This window comes from Atractosteus spatula, chromosome 10 (assembly GCF_055471065.1).
Source record: "Atractosteus spatula isolate fAtrSpa1 chromosome 10, fAtrSpa1.hap1, whole genome shotgun sequence".
Lineage (NCBI taxonomy): Eukaryota > Metazoa > Chordata > Actinopteri > Semionotiformes > Lepisosteidae > Atractosteus > Atractosteus spatula.
Window position 1 is genome coordinate 13,061,604 of NC_142715.1, and position 14,555 is coordinate 13,076,158.

The 14,555-nt window shown below is 38.7% G+C and overlaps 1 non-coding gene across 1 annotated transcript; it reads right to left on the reverse strand.

Moving 5' to 3' along the window:
- Positions 1-13,232: 13,232 nt before the first annotated feature.
- On the reverse strand, positions 13,233-13,306 carry trnan-guu (transfer RNA asparagine (anticodon GUU)). Its single transcript has one exon. It is a non-coding gene; the product is annotated as a tRNA-Asn (tRNA).
- Positions 13,307-14,555: the final 1,249 nt, after the last annotated feature.

Consider the following 14,555-nt stretch of genomic DNA (forward strand, 5'->3'; position numbering starts at 1 on the left):
CAGTACCATTGATTACGGAGCTTCTACAACACCGATAATGGACCACACTGAAAAAAAATGTACCTTGTACCTCAGAAACAGCTCTATCGACTCCAAGACCAGTCCGGCAACGAAAGCGATGTGAGAAAAATAACAACCCACAGGTTGGATGACGAAATGAGAGACATTTTTCAGAACTCGCATCTGCCTGAATATGAAAAAGTGAAATTGTATAGTCAGGTGTTACAACGGTATTTGACATTAGTACGCCAGGAGGTTTCTGAAGAGGGGACTTTAACTGTTGTACTACCCGAAAATGCACCCGCCGATCTATTACACGCGTTACCACAACAGCCGTCATCGACCGACAGCGCGTCTCAGTGGTTCCAGAGAAATGCCGAGATATTGTTAAAGACTATGGCACGCAATAAACCATTAATAGCCTGGAATTAAAAAGGAAAATTTGTGTACAAGGGGGCACCCGTTGAGGGCTCTCACATGATTGATCTTGTCAGAGCTCTCACACAACAGCAATCAGTTGCGGCCGGTAAGAAGCTAAAAGGTTGGGATGTGTTCACAGGGGTTGGGATATGTTCACAATCAATGTACCAGGCACCTTGCTAGCCAACGCTGGTAACCGAGAGCTACTTGAAAAACTCAAGTCTGCCCCACTGTGGTGTGCAGCGTCTGTCAAAACTTTAAAACACCATGTCCCGCCCCCTTTTCAACCAATGGTGTGTTGTTATAGGGCGGATGTCCCGCCTTCCCCCACCGAGCAGTAGTGTGATAGAGAGGTTTATCAGAACTATTAAAACAAAAATGTGGAGGTACCTGACACACAAAAACACTTCGATATATTGCCGATCTGTCTGATCTTATTTACTTTTATAATCATAGTTACCACACGACTATTAAACGAACCCCGGCTTCTGTTACGACTGACAACTCCCTTGAGATGTGGAGAACTGTCTATGGCGAACACTTTAAGCGAAAACCGTCAAAGTTGTCATTTAATGTGGTGATCATGTGCGGGTGTCCAAAATAAAGGGAGTGTTTGAGAAGGGGTATGAACAGACCTTCACAGATGAAATTTTCAGTGTCAAAGAGCGGACCCCGGCTCTGAAACCCTATTACAAACTGCAGGACTACGCAGGCGATGACATTAAGGGCTCCTTCTACACAGAGGAGCTACAGAAGATAAACCCCACTGCTGAGAGCGTCTATCGCATCCAAAAGATTTTAACAGCCAGGGAGCGTGGTAAAAACAAACAGCTTTTGGTAAAGTGGCGCGGCTGGAGCGATAAATTCAATAGTTGGGTAAAGGCTTCCGAGGTCAGAGACATATAGAGGTACTGAAAAATGAACCCCAATGGCTTCAATGTTACGCTGGCCAGTAATTCATCCTCAAAAATGTTTCCAACGAACACCAGCACGTACTTCACAGAGTATCTAGCAAAGGCGATTGACCTGGACGGTAACTGGGAAGTGGGTCTGGTCGAGCTGCACTATCCGCATACGCTAAACACGTTTGATCAAGATGAAGATTTTCTGTTCGTCAGCAATGAGACTATATGGACACGTACCTTACCTGGAGGGTACTACTGCAACATCGATCAGCTCATGCATGAAATGAAACGTGCTGCGGAAAAATCCAAGTTTTAATAGTTCTGTTAAACCTCTCTATGACACTAACCTTCACATCGCTGGCCGTAACGAAATGTTCAATATTCTCACATTTGAGAAAATTTTGGAAGGTCCCGTTAAGAAATTCTTTTCCCTCGTCCATTTGTAGCTTTTTAGGAGTACGACCCTCTTGAAGTATATTTCGGAAAGCGCTTGTCACGCCCCCTCCAGACTTTTCAGTGGCATGGCCCAGGCATATTTAGACAACATGTCCATACGTGATAAGATGTAACAGGAACCATCGTTGAACTCACTGTAGTCTCTCATGTCCACCAAGTCGGCCTGCCACTGCCAATCCATTTCGGGTACCAGCGTGAGCTTGTGCAGCGTATAAGCCAGCTGGCCGGACACCAGTCTGACACCCGGCCGCGACTGGCTCTCACACCCCGGGAACTCGTGGCTCTCGCCAGACTTCCCATGTCGCCGTAACCCCCCGATTCCCTAGGGTTATAATAGAGCGCGCTCAACCCCGCGGCAGACATGATCGCCTTCCAACCCTCGTCGCTAATACGTGCTTTTATACACTTATTTAGAAATCATTAGCTCCGGTGGAGGGCGGGACATCCGACCATAGTAACACACCATTGTTTGAAAAGGGGGCAGAACATCCGCCAACCACGGCCTCCCATTGGCTGAAAAAGGGGGCATGGTACCTGTCAAAAAGTTTGACGAAAGGTGTCACTTTATACTACTTACTGGTCTTACTGAATATTATTTTGATTAAAAATAGTACTTTAATAAGCAATAAATGGCACCTTAAATAGTTTGAAGGTGAAGATCACGTAAAATCAACTACAAATGTGGGAACTTAAAATTTGTAAGATTATAAATTGCATGTAGCACATTATCAACACTACAGTAATGCTAATATAACAATAGTGTAAGAAAATCCTGATCCAATTCCTTTCAAATGTTAATGCAAAATGTGAATTATTTCAGAGTTTCAGAAGTGGGTATTGGGTCTCCTGATAGAGATCAGAGGTGTGTGGGAAGGTGTACAGAACTGTTGGACTCCCAGTTCCACATCAAGAGGCTGAGCACAATGGATGAGTTCTGTACACACGACCGAGTCTTTGCTGCTGGTATGATATTACTGTATATTCTCTCTGTGGTGTAGAAAATATTCACTAGTATTCTAGGTTACAGATGGGTCAAAATTTGACAGCCTACATCTGATTAATAGGATCCATATCTGGCATACTTTCTTATTTTTAGTTTATAATGTATAATATTACTTATCTTTTAATGCCAAAATAAAGTGTTTTACATAATGTTCTATGTTCTAAAATGTTACTACAATTTAACTTTGAAATATGGTCACTTTGTATTCTAAGACTGAGCAAATACTGCAGAAAAGTGCAGTTAATATGTGAAAATGTGTTCGTTCCATTGAGTGGTCATGGGTAATGTGTATGTCTGATTAGTTGATTAATGAAGATCCAGTAGTAAAAAAGCTTCTAATATTATTTCAAATATATTATTTCCAAATAAACCAACTTTGGAGAGTAGGTGGCAGTGATGTCAGAGGGAGTGTGTTCACAGTGTTGTCAAGGTATTGCTTATTGATTTTTAAGATGTTTTTCCGTTACATTTGTACTTTGATCAAGTTAAAATATCCACAAAATTTAGTTTATAGATATTTATAGAAGAGATAATCATTATTTATTTGAGTACTAATATAAAATTTTATCCTAGCTGCAGTGCTGAAGTCCCACCCAACAACAACAGAAAAAGAAATAAAGGAGCACACAATGCTTTGTTTGAAGATTGCGTATGCAAGGCAGGGGGCCTGGAAGTCTGGACACTGGAAATGATAAGTTGCTGGTTTTAACTGTTAGGACAATTCTAGAGGTCTTTGCAAATGGTGAACAGCAAAAGTTGGTCTTAACTTCACATTGTAATAATATTTTCTTGGAAATATAGAAGTTATAAGCTTCAAAATTTACATTTGAATTGAAATGTGTTTTTGAGTTAAATATTAGCATGTTCAGGTAATTAGTTTGTGTTTGTCTTTACTATATATATTGCCATGTTACAAGAATTTGTAGCTAAAGTTTACTAGTTGTGTTTTTTATAATTAGCCATATGTTGATTACAATATTGTATATAATGTATAATTTGAACTACATATTTTTCAGGTGTGAATGATTGTATATTTTCAGAATAAATTTCTAAACCAAATCATTGGCTTGATTTACTAGTTTCTATGCCTATAAAATCTCTCTTTGATGTATAATAGACCTTTAAACATATGTACAATAGTCCTCTAAAGTTATCCGTATAATAGAACTCCAACCATTTATGTATAATGAACATATAATCTTAGATGTATAATTGACATATAACGATATATTAGAATTTCTTTCTAGACGAATTACGGACCACATTTATATGTCTAAGGTATGTGTTTAATAGAAGTATATTCTACATCTTTTGCTCACTGGGGCAATTGCTGTTCACAAGCTCCTAGCCCCACTTGTTCCCAGTGGAACCAGCCTGGAGCAGCAGAACAGAGGTTTCGTTTCATTATATTGTCTGCTGTTGTAAAACAAGTCATCCCTTAGGGATAAAAACTCTCCCTCGAGTAACGCGTGTCTCCCGTATTTGCCCCATACTCCCAGGGCTCATCTCTCAGCTGAGTGATCAAAAGCTGAGCTCCAAGATACTGAATTTCATGTTGGGGTACAACAGACCCTGCTGTGAGATTGGGCAGGGGAGAGCCGGTTGTGCTCCTGAACTAGTCCCTCCTCTCTTAGTTATTCCTGTATTTGCATCACAGTCTATAAACTCCAGCAGTGCCCTATTGCTTTTCTTCCAGTTCCCATATTTTGTTATAAAAACAGCTCTGGTGAGTTAGGTATCTAACTCAAATTTCACAAACCTATCCAAAACGAATTCTGATACAATTCCTTTTTTACTTGAAGGTCTTTAGCTTAGTTGGCAAGACCTGGGTTCTGGCCTATACAGTGAGGCACGAACTAGGGCGGGAGCGACAAGGGCACAAGCCCTAGAACCCAAATCCGTTACAATAACAAAAGGACAGAATTATATGGGGATAATTTCGAAATCGCAAATATGAGATACCATTGTGCGGGTTTTTTTTCCCCACTCCCTGGCGGAAATGGGCTTCCATAATTATGTGTATTCTTGATACATCACAAGGAGGTACTGTTCTCTTTATCGCACGTAGCCCCGAACACCGCGTATGGAGTTTGCATGAGTGAGGTCAGTAACGAGCTCGATCAGACCCAATCTACTGCTTTCATCCAAAACAGCCCTTTATTTGGCTTTAAACTCCACCTGTTACCCCTCACACTCAATGTTTCAGAAAAAGGTTTTAATTTAAGCTTTGCCCAGCAGAGTATTTGAGCAGAGAAAATAAATAGGAGCGCTATTCGCGCCGGTCTAGCACAGTAACCACTAACTCCAATAATAAAATAATAATAAAATAATAATAATAAAATAATAATAGCAGCGAAAAAATCCCGGCTTCTGCTTAAAAAAAACAACTATTGAAATTGTACATCTCCAACACTGGCTGGAGACTCTGTGTATCTGGGCTCAGGGGTTGTATAGGACAGGACTCGGCGAGCTGCAGGTGAAACTCATTGCTCTGCGCTCCCCGTGCGGAATGCGCGTCTCCTCCCTCCAGACTCGTCACACCGCCTTCATACTCTACAGCGGCGAAAAAAAACTCCCCTTTACTGTCTTCATACAACCCTCTTAAATCCCAGAAACACCGAAACTCCGGGGCGTTTCTGTGAGTCAGTACTGGGTTTCTCTGTTCGAGGTTACAAGCAGAAACAAAAAAAGCGCTGAAAGCAGGAAGTTATTTCTGCTCTTAGGCATAAACGTGTAAAAATAAATTTTCTGATTCCTAAAACCTAATAAAATCCATGTAAGTTTCCCTTTTGTTCCCAATGCACATAACTGAATCTAAACCAGTCAAGTTCAGGTGCTTTTCTGATGTATATGAATACACTAGTTCTGGCGCAGTTCTTACAACAAAGATACTTACATTACGAACTTTTTTTTCATACGAGCTTTTGCCGTTTTTAAATTGAATATTTTGTTTCAATTCGCTAAATCACACGAAACACCAGCAACACTCATCGTAAGCATCTGACCAATCACATTCCTGAATTTTAAAAGTATTTAGTATTTATTTTTAATTTCTTTTTAATTTTATACACCTGTTTTACATATTCTTGCCATTTTTGGCATATTGTAAGTGGATTGTAACTTCAAATTGATCATTCCTGAGCTTTATAACTGTGTATCATTTCTTTTAACCTTATTTTAATATTTTTTAATTATTTTTGCATTTTACAGAACTTTTTAAATATATTGTGAGTATTTTAGCATAATTTTAAAATAGGACTATCAATGCTCCTGACTTTTAAACCTGTATTTCTTCTGACATTAATCTCTCCACCTGCAGATGAGGAGGGTGGTATTTGATTTTAAATTGGTTGATTTGGGGGGGAAATGTACATTAATTTCCTTGTGTGTATCACCAGTGGGAAACTTGGCATTTTTGGATGAATTGCAATCTATACTGCAAGGCCTTCAGACTGATATAGTAATGACTGGAGATTTAAATAACACATTTGATACATCACACAGGAACAGCATAACATCTAAAATGGCAGAACCCTCTAAATCACTGAAAAAATTCAGGCACATTCATAATCTATAAGATGTTTGGTGGTTACTGTGTCCTGCTACCCTTTCATATTTTTTAGTGTGCACGAATCTGTCCCTCTTCTTTTACTAGTTTTTAAGGAATATTCTGAAATCTCTGATTACAAGATCAAGCCAGAAAAAAATGATGACAATTAGTAGGAAGAAAGATACAGTACAATGTATTGAAAATGTAATATGTTTTAAAGGATTAAAGGGAAAAGAAATACTTAATCTACGCAAACTAATTCAACTGAGCTCCTCTAAACAATATAGCCTGAAGAATTGCCAAAGCACAATGTATCAATTTGGGTGACACTGGGGGAAAAGGATCACAACATTGAGAACCACAAGGCTTATTTTCAACAGCAAACTCTGTGCTTGAAAATATTTGACAAAAAAAGGAATATTACACGCACGGAAACCAATATTTACCAATAGGGTAGAATGCAGCATAAAACAGTTGATTGAAGGTTAGTGTAACTCTATAGTGCATCACAGAGGTCAATCTCTTCCCCCTCATTATGCAGGCTGACTTGTTCACAGTGAACTGTCCTCCAGCGATAGTCAGGTGTAATCACCGACGCAGACATGATGTTAATACTCTGACAGCACCTTGGCTGATTTGGTTAAAGTGTTTTCCCCCTGGTTATAAAAACGTCTCAAAATTCTGACACTGAGGTGTGAGACACAATGTAACAGGCTCTCATAATCCCGAAGTACAAGAAATTTTACTGTATTGTTTTTTAAATTTGATCCTGTGAACACTGCATGTCCCTCCTTCCTCATTACCAAAACATCTCAATGTCACCAACAGTATGTACATTTGTAATTACAACACTTCACTGTTGCATTTCTGAGTTGTGACATTGTGAACATGGCATGTTAAAGTATATAGAATATCTAGATCAGAACAGGCTAAATGCAATTCATAGTGATTTATCATTTTCTTATTTTCTAAATGAAAAAAAAAAATTTCAGTGATTATGACACTTCGGTATGACATAAAATATGCTTCAATGACAGAATAAATAATCATGGAAAAAATACCCACAGTGGTATTCATAGTTGTGATTATAGGAATGTTAAATATCAGGTGAGTAGCTGCGTCAGCATGCGTAGGCTGCAAAGGAACAAGTAAAGGATTATTCCAAGCTGAAAAGAGAAGAAAAGAATCACAACGTTTCGGCTGTGGAGCCTTCTTCAAGTGTGAGAAAGACAGGGCAGTAAGCAAAGATAATTTTCTTTTTATCTTTGCTGACTGCAGTTTATCTTTGATGACAACATCAAAGACATTAAGTAATTTTTACTGCTAACAGCTCCACATCAACTTCCTTTTATATCTAACCTCATCAGATCTCTCAACTCCCAACTCTTCCAGTTTCTCACTTCAGAGAAGGATAAAACATTTAATCATCCTCTACAGAGAAAAACCATCAACACCCCTACCACCTCCACCAATCCTAACCTTGTTACTACAGATGCAGCCATTCAAAATGCGTGAGGTATTTCGCGGCATACCCCGGTGGGCGTGTCACAGTATCACGCGGTATGACGCAGTTAACGTGGTGTCACGTGGTTAACTATCCGCCGTCGCCTTGTAAAACCGCCAGGGGGAGCTTAACCTCTCATGTACAGCATTTGAGCCTTTAATTTTGAACTGTGTATTACAGCATGTTAATCATCAGTCATTAAAATGTTGGTATATTTTATGAAAGCAAGATTGCTCAGTTGGACAAAAGTACACAACCTACCTTTATCAGAAATATTTATGCATCAAAGCCTTTACTGAAGATATTACTAATAGTATTAATAATGGATGACTTTAGACAAGCTGTATACTCAAAGTATAATTTCTTTAGCACATTTGTACAAGCACTTGGAATCTGTCCAAGCCACACTTTGTCAGGCATTTTGTTTTACTTCAACGGGCATAAAAACTTCCTTGCTTTTAACAGGGCGTTTCATAATTTCTAACTACGAAAATGATTTAAAATGCGACACTTATCATTCAACTAGAGCTTAAAGTATCACAAGGATCCTCAAGAGCACAGCAAAGAGTGTATTAAAAGACACTTGTATTTATCAACGCTTTCTTTTCCGTATACCAGATTTTATGGAACCACTTCAGAGGGGTGTCAGCCAGTCAGATTCCAGGAATCGGCACTTTAAAGGAAAAATACACACCGGTATTCCATTTCTCCCTAACGATTTTAAGCATCGAAGTATTTAACTAGCATGTGAAATAGCGTGTGAAAAAGTGGTAGTTTTAAGCTTTTCTGCTAATATAATATGGAATCGCGTATCTAAAGAATTTAATAACGGTATTCGTGTGCTGCGACAGGGCTGTGTAGGGCTGTTTCGCCTGCCTGTTCATGCGAGCTGTCTTGTAGCCGACTGGTCTAGGTGTGTGACTACTAGCTGGCAGGTTGTGTGTTCAAATCCAGCTGGTGCTGGACTTTTCTTTTAACAAACATTTCTTCGAAAAAATAGAATAGCAATATTATGGACAATCAATTGACTTTTATATTTCAAAATATCGCAACATGATCGATATTTGCGATATTTTGAACATATCTTCCCTTCTGACAGCGGTGCCTGCTTCTATTGTGTGTGTGTGTGCAACAGAGTAAATTTTTATAGAGAAATGGAGGCTGGACAGTATGCGTTACAATATAAACATTTATATTGATTTAAATCGTGTTCTGATTTAAATCGCAAACACGTGTTTAATTATATGTGTTTTTTAATCATAATCAGGCTAATGCAACATAAATTGATACAGTATCTTTGTCTTCTAAGTATCTTAATAAACTTTCAGCATAGCTTTCTACCCGTCCAGATTTATATTTCTTGGGATTTTGGGATCAAACGTGGAAGGATTAGATTATAATCGTTTTTATTTGTCAAATACGTGATTGTATTTCTGAATGTTATGTGACACCTACAGTAGTTCACTGCTTTAAATACATCGAATTAAGAAAGTTATGTGTAGCACTTTAGATCTTTTTTCTGAAACAGGGAAAATCTGATCATGTTTCTCTATAACAATAATAAAAAAAACTTTATTTTACATATCGCCTTTAAAAGTGGCATCTCAAAGCAATACAGTAGATCGAAAAACATTTAAAAGGGACCAAATTAAATACCAGACAATCGCAAAGGCATTTTCAATAAAATTATTTTATTCATTCAGCAGTTTGTGAGAGGAACATCCAGCAGGGAGAGACACACACACCGGTTTTCATTGACAAAATTGTTTTTTTTCAATTCCTCTTGTCTAACAGGAATGTTTTGTTTGTGGACAGACTGTTAGACAAGAGGAAAAGACCGCCTCCTCCTACGAAGCATTAATCGCGTATCTAAGGAAAATTGCAGTATACCTTTGTTCATGCACATCATTATACAGTACAGTATCTCAATTTGTATTTCGATCAAAAAAATCGTTTGCCCAGCCACTACTGTTGTTATTGTTTTTATCCTGTAAAGCGTTTCCTTTTTCTGCGTTTTCCATTTCCTTTTTCTGATCACTCGCTTTCTGGATACACATCTCACCTGTCCTGTTCTTTGTTTTCCTGGTTTGCTGATTATGCCTGCTGCGGTCCACTCCTACCCTCACACCTAAAGAATACTATTTTAAATTTCTTGGCGCAGTTCATTAACCCTTGTATGTGCTGTCCGCGCCCAAAATGCAATTAAAAAAAAAGTAAAAAACCGCGCTCAAAATGCAATTTAGAGCTTAATAAGATACACTCCACAGGCAAAATTAAAGACAAAATTAAAGACGATTAAAATCTGTAATCTTTCCACTTGTACTGTGAGTCATCGGACAGTTTCTGCTTTGTGTAAGGATGGTGAGAAAGCTGTGTTCAATGCATTTAAGGGACTCAAAAGTAAAAGAAGATGCTTCATATTGCTTGACTAATTTTAAAAACCAAGTTATAAATGCAGACGCTCCCTCGGTGCCGCGCCGGGTGTAAATATCAAAGTATACAATCCCAACAAGAATTGTACCCATCTGTCATGCAAATAAAACACCTTGAATTGAATTGAGGGAGAGATGGGGGTAGTGGGACAGAGACTGTAGACAGACTCAAGGCAAATAAGATACTTATGGGTACGCAGGCATTCACGACAGCAACATACGAAACGTTTGCACGTACTGTATAGTTAAGTTATTACTTGGTTTTCAAAGTGCAACGAAATACAATATTGTTGTTGCTGCTGTTCTGGTTGTTTTTATCCCGTAAAGCGTTTTGAGAAGCCACCTTTAAAGGCGATATATACTGTAAAACCACTGATTCTTATGGAATGTGTTCCGCAGGAGATTCAAATTTTTATTTATTTATTTTTTAATCGCGTATCTTAGGAAATCTCAGTATAACTTTGTTCATGAACAGTGGCATGTTACATTATCATTCGTTTTTTTAACAAGGCTCGCCAGCTAATGTGAATCGAAACCTGTCTTGCTAGCTTTTAAAGTCGTGCATGTGTAAACTGTACACTCTAGTAAGAGGGCATGCAAGTTACTCTGCCCCTTTCAGCTGCAGGGAGTCCCTCTGCTGCAACACGCAGCAGACAGAACGGGAGACTATTGCCTTTCATATCTGACACCAGTGAAGTAAAAGGGGTGTCTAAAGGGGTGATTTCAGACCACATTTTAGTTACTTTATTTTGTTTACTTTTAACATTTCTGTAATTTACAGTAGATGTCACAATAGAAGCCCGAAGCCTATTATACTCAGTCTAGCCTTGGATCCTCTGAGTCCCTTGACTCAGTTATTGCATATTAATTTCTTGAGATACGCAATTCCATATTATATTCCCTTTTAATCAAATTCTAAAAGTATGCTTGTTGACTCCGGTATCGCGTTAGTTAAAGACTTCGATGCTTAAAATGTTTAGGGAGAAATGGAATACTGGTGTGTATGTTTTCTTTAAAGTACCGAGACCAGCCATATACTGTATGTTTAAGTTCCAAAATTAATATCGTTTATGGACTTCACACGCGTTGCAGTATGCTCCTATTCTTTTTATGCTCAGGCACTAAGATCTCCCTTCTGCTTTGTGTAAGGATGGTATCAAGAGCAATCTTAAGTGGTGAGAAAGCTGTGTTCAATGTATTTAAGGGACTTAAAAGTAAAAGAAGATGCTTCATATTGCTTGACTAATTTTAAAAACCAAGTTATAAATGCAGACGCTCCCTCGGTGCGCTGCTCTGGTGCGCCGGCTCTTACACAGTGCCTGTCTGCCGTAAGCGTTACAATATACATACCCAACACTGCTTGTACCCATCTGTCATGCAAATAAAACACCTTGAATTGAATTGAATTGAGGGGAGAGGGGGGGAATACTAAAGCCAATACTGGCTCAATACCCTCAATGGGCTTTGACGTGCTAATGCGTTGGTTTAACAGTCCGGGTGTGGCAGGCTTCCAATGTCAACTCGACTCGATTGGAAGACAATGAACGTATTTTAGCCCTAAATGAATTAATAGCAAACATGGTTTACATAAAATACATTTTTCCAAGAAAGTTTATAATAATACGATCTATAGTTGAAATCTGACCCTACTTTAAAAATAAAGGAAAAGCATTTTCAGAGAGCAATCATGCTGTGTTTATGTAGAAAAAGCGATTAGGTTTATGAGCAATCTAATTACCTATTCGCTTAAAACGCTATTAAAAATTTACTCTGTTGCACACACACACACAATAGAAGCAGGCACCGCTGTCAAAAGGGAAGATATGTTCAAAATATCGCAAATATCGATCATGTTGCGATATTTTGAAATATAAAAGTCAATTGATTGTCCATAATATCGCTATTCTATTTTTTTGAAGAAATGTTTGTTAAAAGAAAAGCCCGGCACCAGCTGGATTCGAACACACAACCTATCAGCTAGTAGTCACGCACCTAGACCAGTCGGCTACAAGACAGCTCACATGAACAGGCAGGCGAAACAGCCCTACACAGCCCTGTCGCAGCACACGAATACCGTTATTAAATTCTTTAGATACGCGATTCCATATTATATTCCCTTTTAATCAAATTCTAAAAGTATGCTTGTTGACTCCGGTATCGCGTTAGTTAAAGACTTCGAAGCTTAAAATGTTTAGGGAGAAATGGAATACTGGTGTGTATTTTTTTCTTTAAAGTACCAAGACCAGCTATACACTGTATGTTTATGTTCCAAAATTAATATCGTGTATGGCCTTCACACGCGTTACAGTATGCTCCTATTCTTTTTATGCTCAGCTACTAAGATTTCCCTTCAGTGGTAAAATTCAATACCTACAACGGGCACAGCAAAGACGTTTACTGTAAGTCTTTCTACGACAGACCAACGGACCACGAGTGCCCCTGTCGGTCAACCAATCACGTACTGCGGTGCCACGCGTCATCTTGCGTCATACTGAGCGACGTCACCTGCGGTACGTGTCTGTAACGCGCACTTTGAATGGCTGCATCTGTATACCCTCTGATCTTTCCCTTTCACCCCTTTGCATCCTCAGCTAACATATTTTAAAATTACAATAGACTGTATAGTATTTATGTTTAAAATTAAGGTAAATATGTCAAAATATCAAAATCCAACTGCACAGTGCTATCGTAACAATGCTTGTCAAGTTCTCAAACAAACCTGCATTGTATTTTTAAAATATTTCAGCAGAGGATTCAACTGGAGTATAAATGACGATTCGACGATCATTTTTCTTGGGTGAATATGGTTTTCTGGGGAGTTACGATGTTGGGCATTGTTGGACATTTCCTGGTGATCCTGACACGTGTTAAACACTCGCATTTGTTGCAAATATTAAAAAGGCTATGGTTTCGCTGAGAAATCCAATCGACCGAAGACAATGTTTACATCGCAAACGAAATCCGTCTCTGGGTGGATTCGAACCACCAACCTTTCGATTAACAGCCGAACGCGCTAACCAATTGCGCCACAGAGACTAACTTGTAGGTCCTTTTCTCGAATCACAAATTTCTGGTTAAAAAAAATCTCTTACCGTTTATTTTGCCAGCCGGTAATATTTCTTCTGCACTGATAACCAAGAATTGGATTTCATTTTCCGCAAGCTGTGTGAATTTCATCAAAAATAAGTTTTCCAGAAAGGAAATGAACACATGCATTTAACGAAATCAAGCCCTTTGTGAGTGCCCAAAATGGTACGTTCTGTACTACAAGAAAGGAAGAAAGACACGGCTGGGATTTGAATCTAGGTTCTTTTGTTTAATAGACAAGTGCTTTAACCAACTAAGCTACGGTGACAGGATAGCCATCACCTTTTACAGCCACTTGGACACACCGCTCTGAGACATCTGCATTCAGTAAGCGCTGAGCATGCTCTCAGAGCAAATTGCCTCTTTTACATTGCAGCCCCGACACTGAGACACGAAGAGAACTGGCTTTTATCTGGCATTTTTTCATGTCCAATGCGTTTGACATCTCCCAAGGGCGACAGAGTTCTTTTGCAACACTATTTCTTCTTCTTTTTTCTTTCTGTACGCTTTGATAAAAAACGAAAAATCGTGCAAGGGAAAAATGTATTTTTTTCATAGAGAAAACGTGCACCAGGAAATGTTGTGTTGAGAAGAAATGAGTTAACACGATCCGTGACCTAATTTATCGGAGCAATTGCTCAACCAGCAAGGTCTGGAGAGGTTGGAGTCTGGTGGATGTGAAAATTATACGGTGTTGTGGAAGAAAACAGTCTTTCTTTGAATTCTCAATCAATCGGAATTTCAGTGCGAAACATAAACCCCTTGTCATATTTAAATAAATTATATTTTAAAACTCATAAAAAATCAGAAAACACATGTTTCTCACTTTGAAATTTTAGACGGAGCGGTGCATTACTAGTAGCGGCGCTGAGCACACTATGGGGGAATTCAGGTTATGTGAAATGCCAGCGGATTAATAAATAACGCGTCTGATTTCGGATCATAAGATTGTAGGTCCGACTTCTACCTGGCTCGTGTAAATTGTATTCAAGCTCTTCAGTAGTAGATGTCTATTATGTAATGAACCGTACCTGAAAGCAAACGTTGGGTCTGTTTCCTTTGTTTTCCAGCATGAAATAGCAAATCGTTACAAAAAGTACCTGCTAATGTCCAATAGATTTTTTTTTCAAATTACATTTTCAGGCTTCAGACACTTTTTAATAAAACAAAAGTGTCCGGAAACTCCCTAACTTTCAGG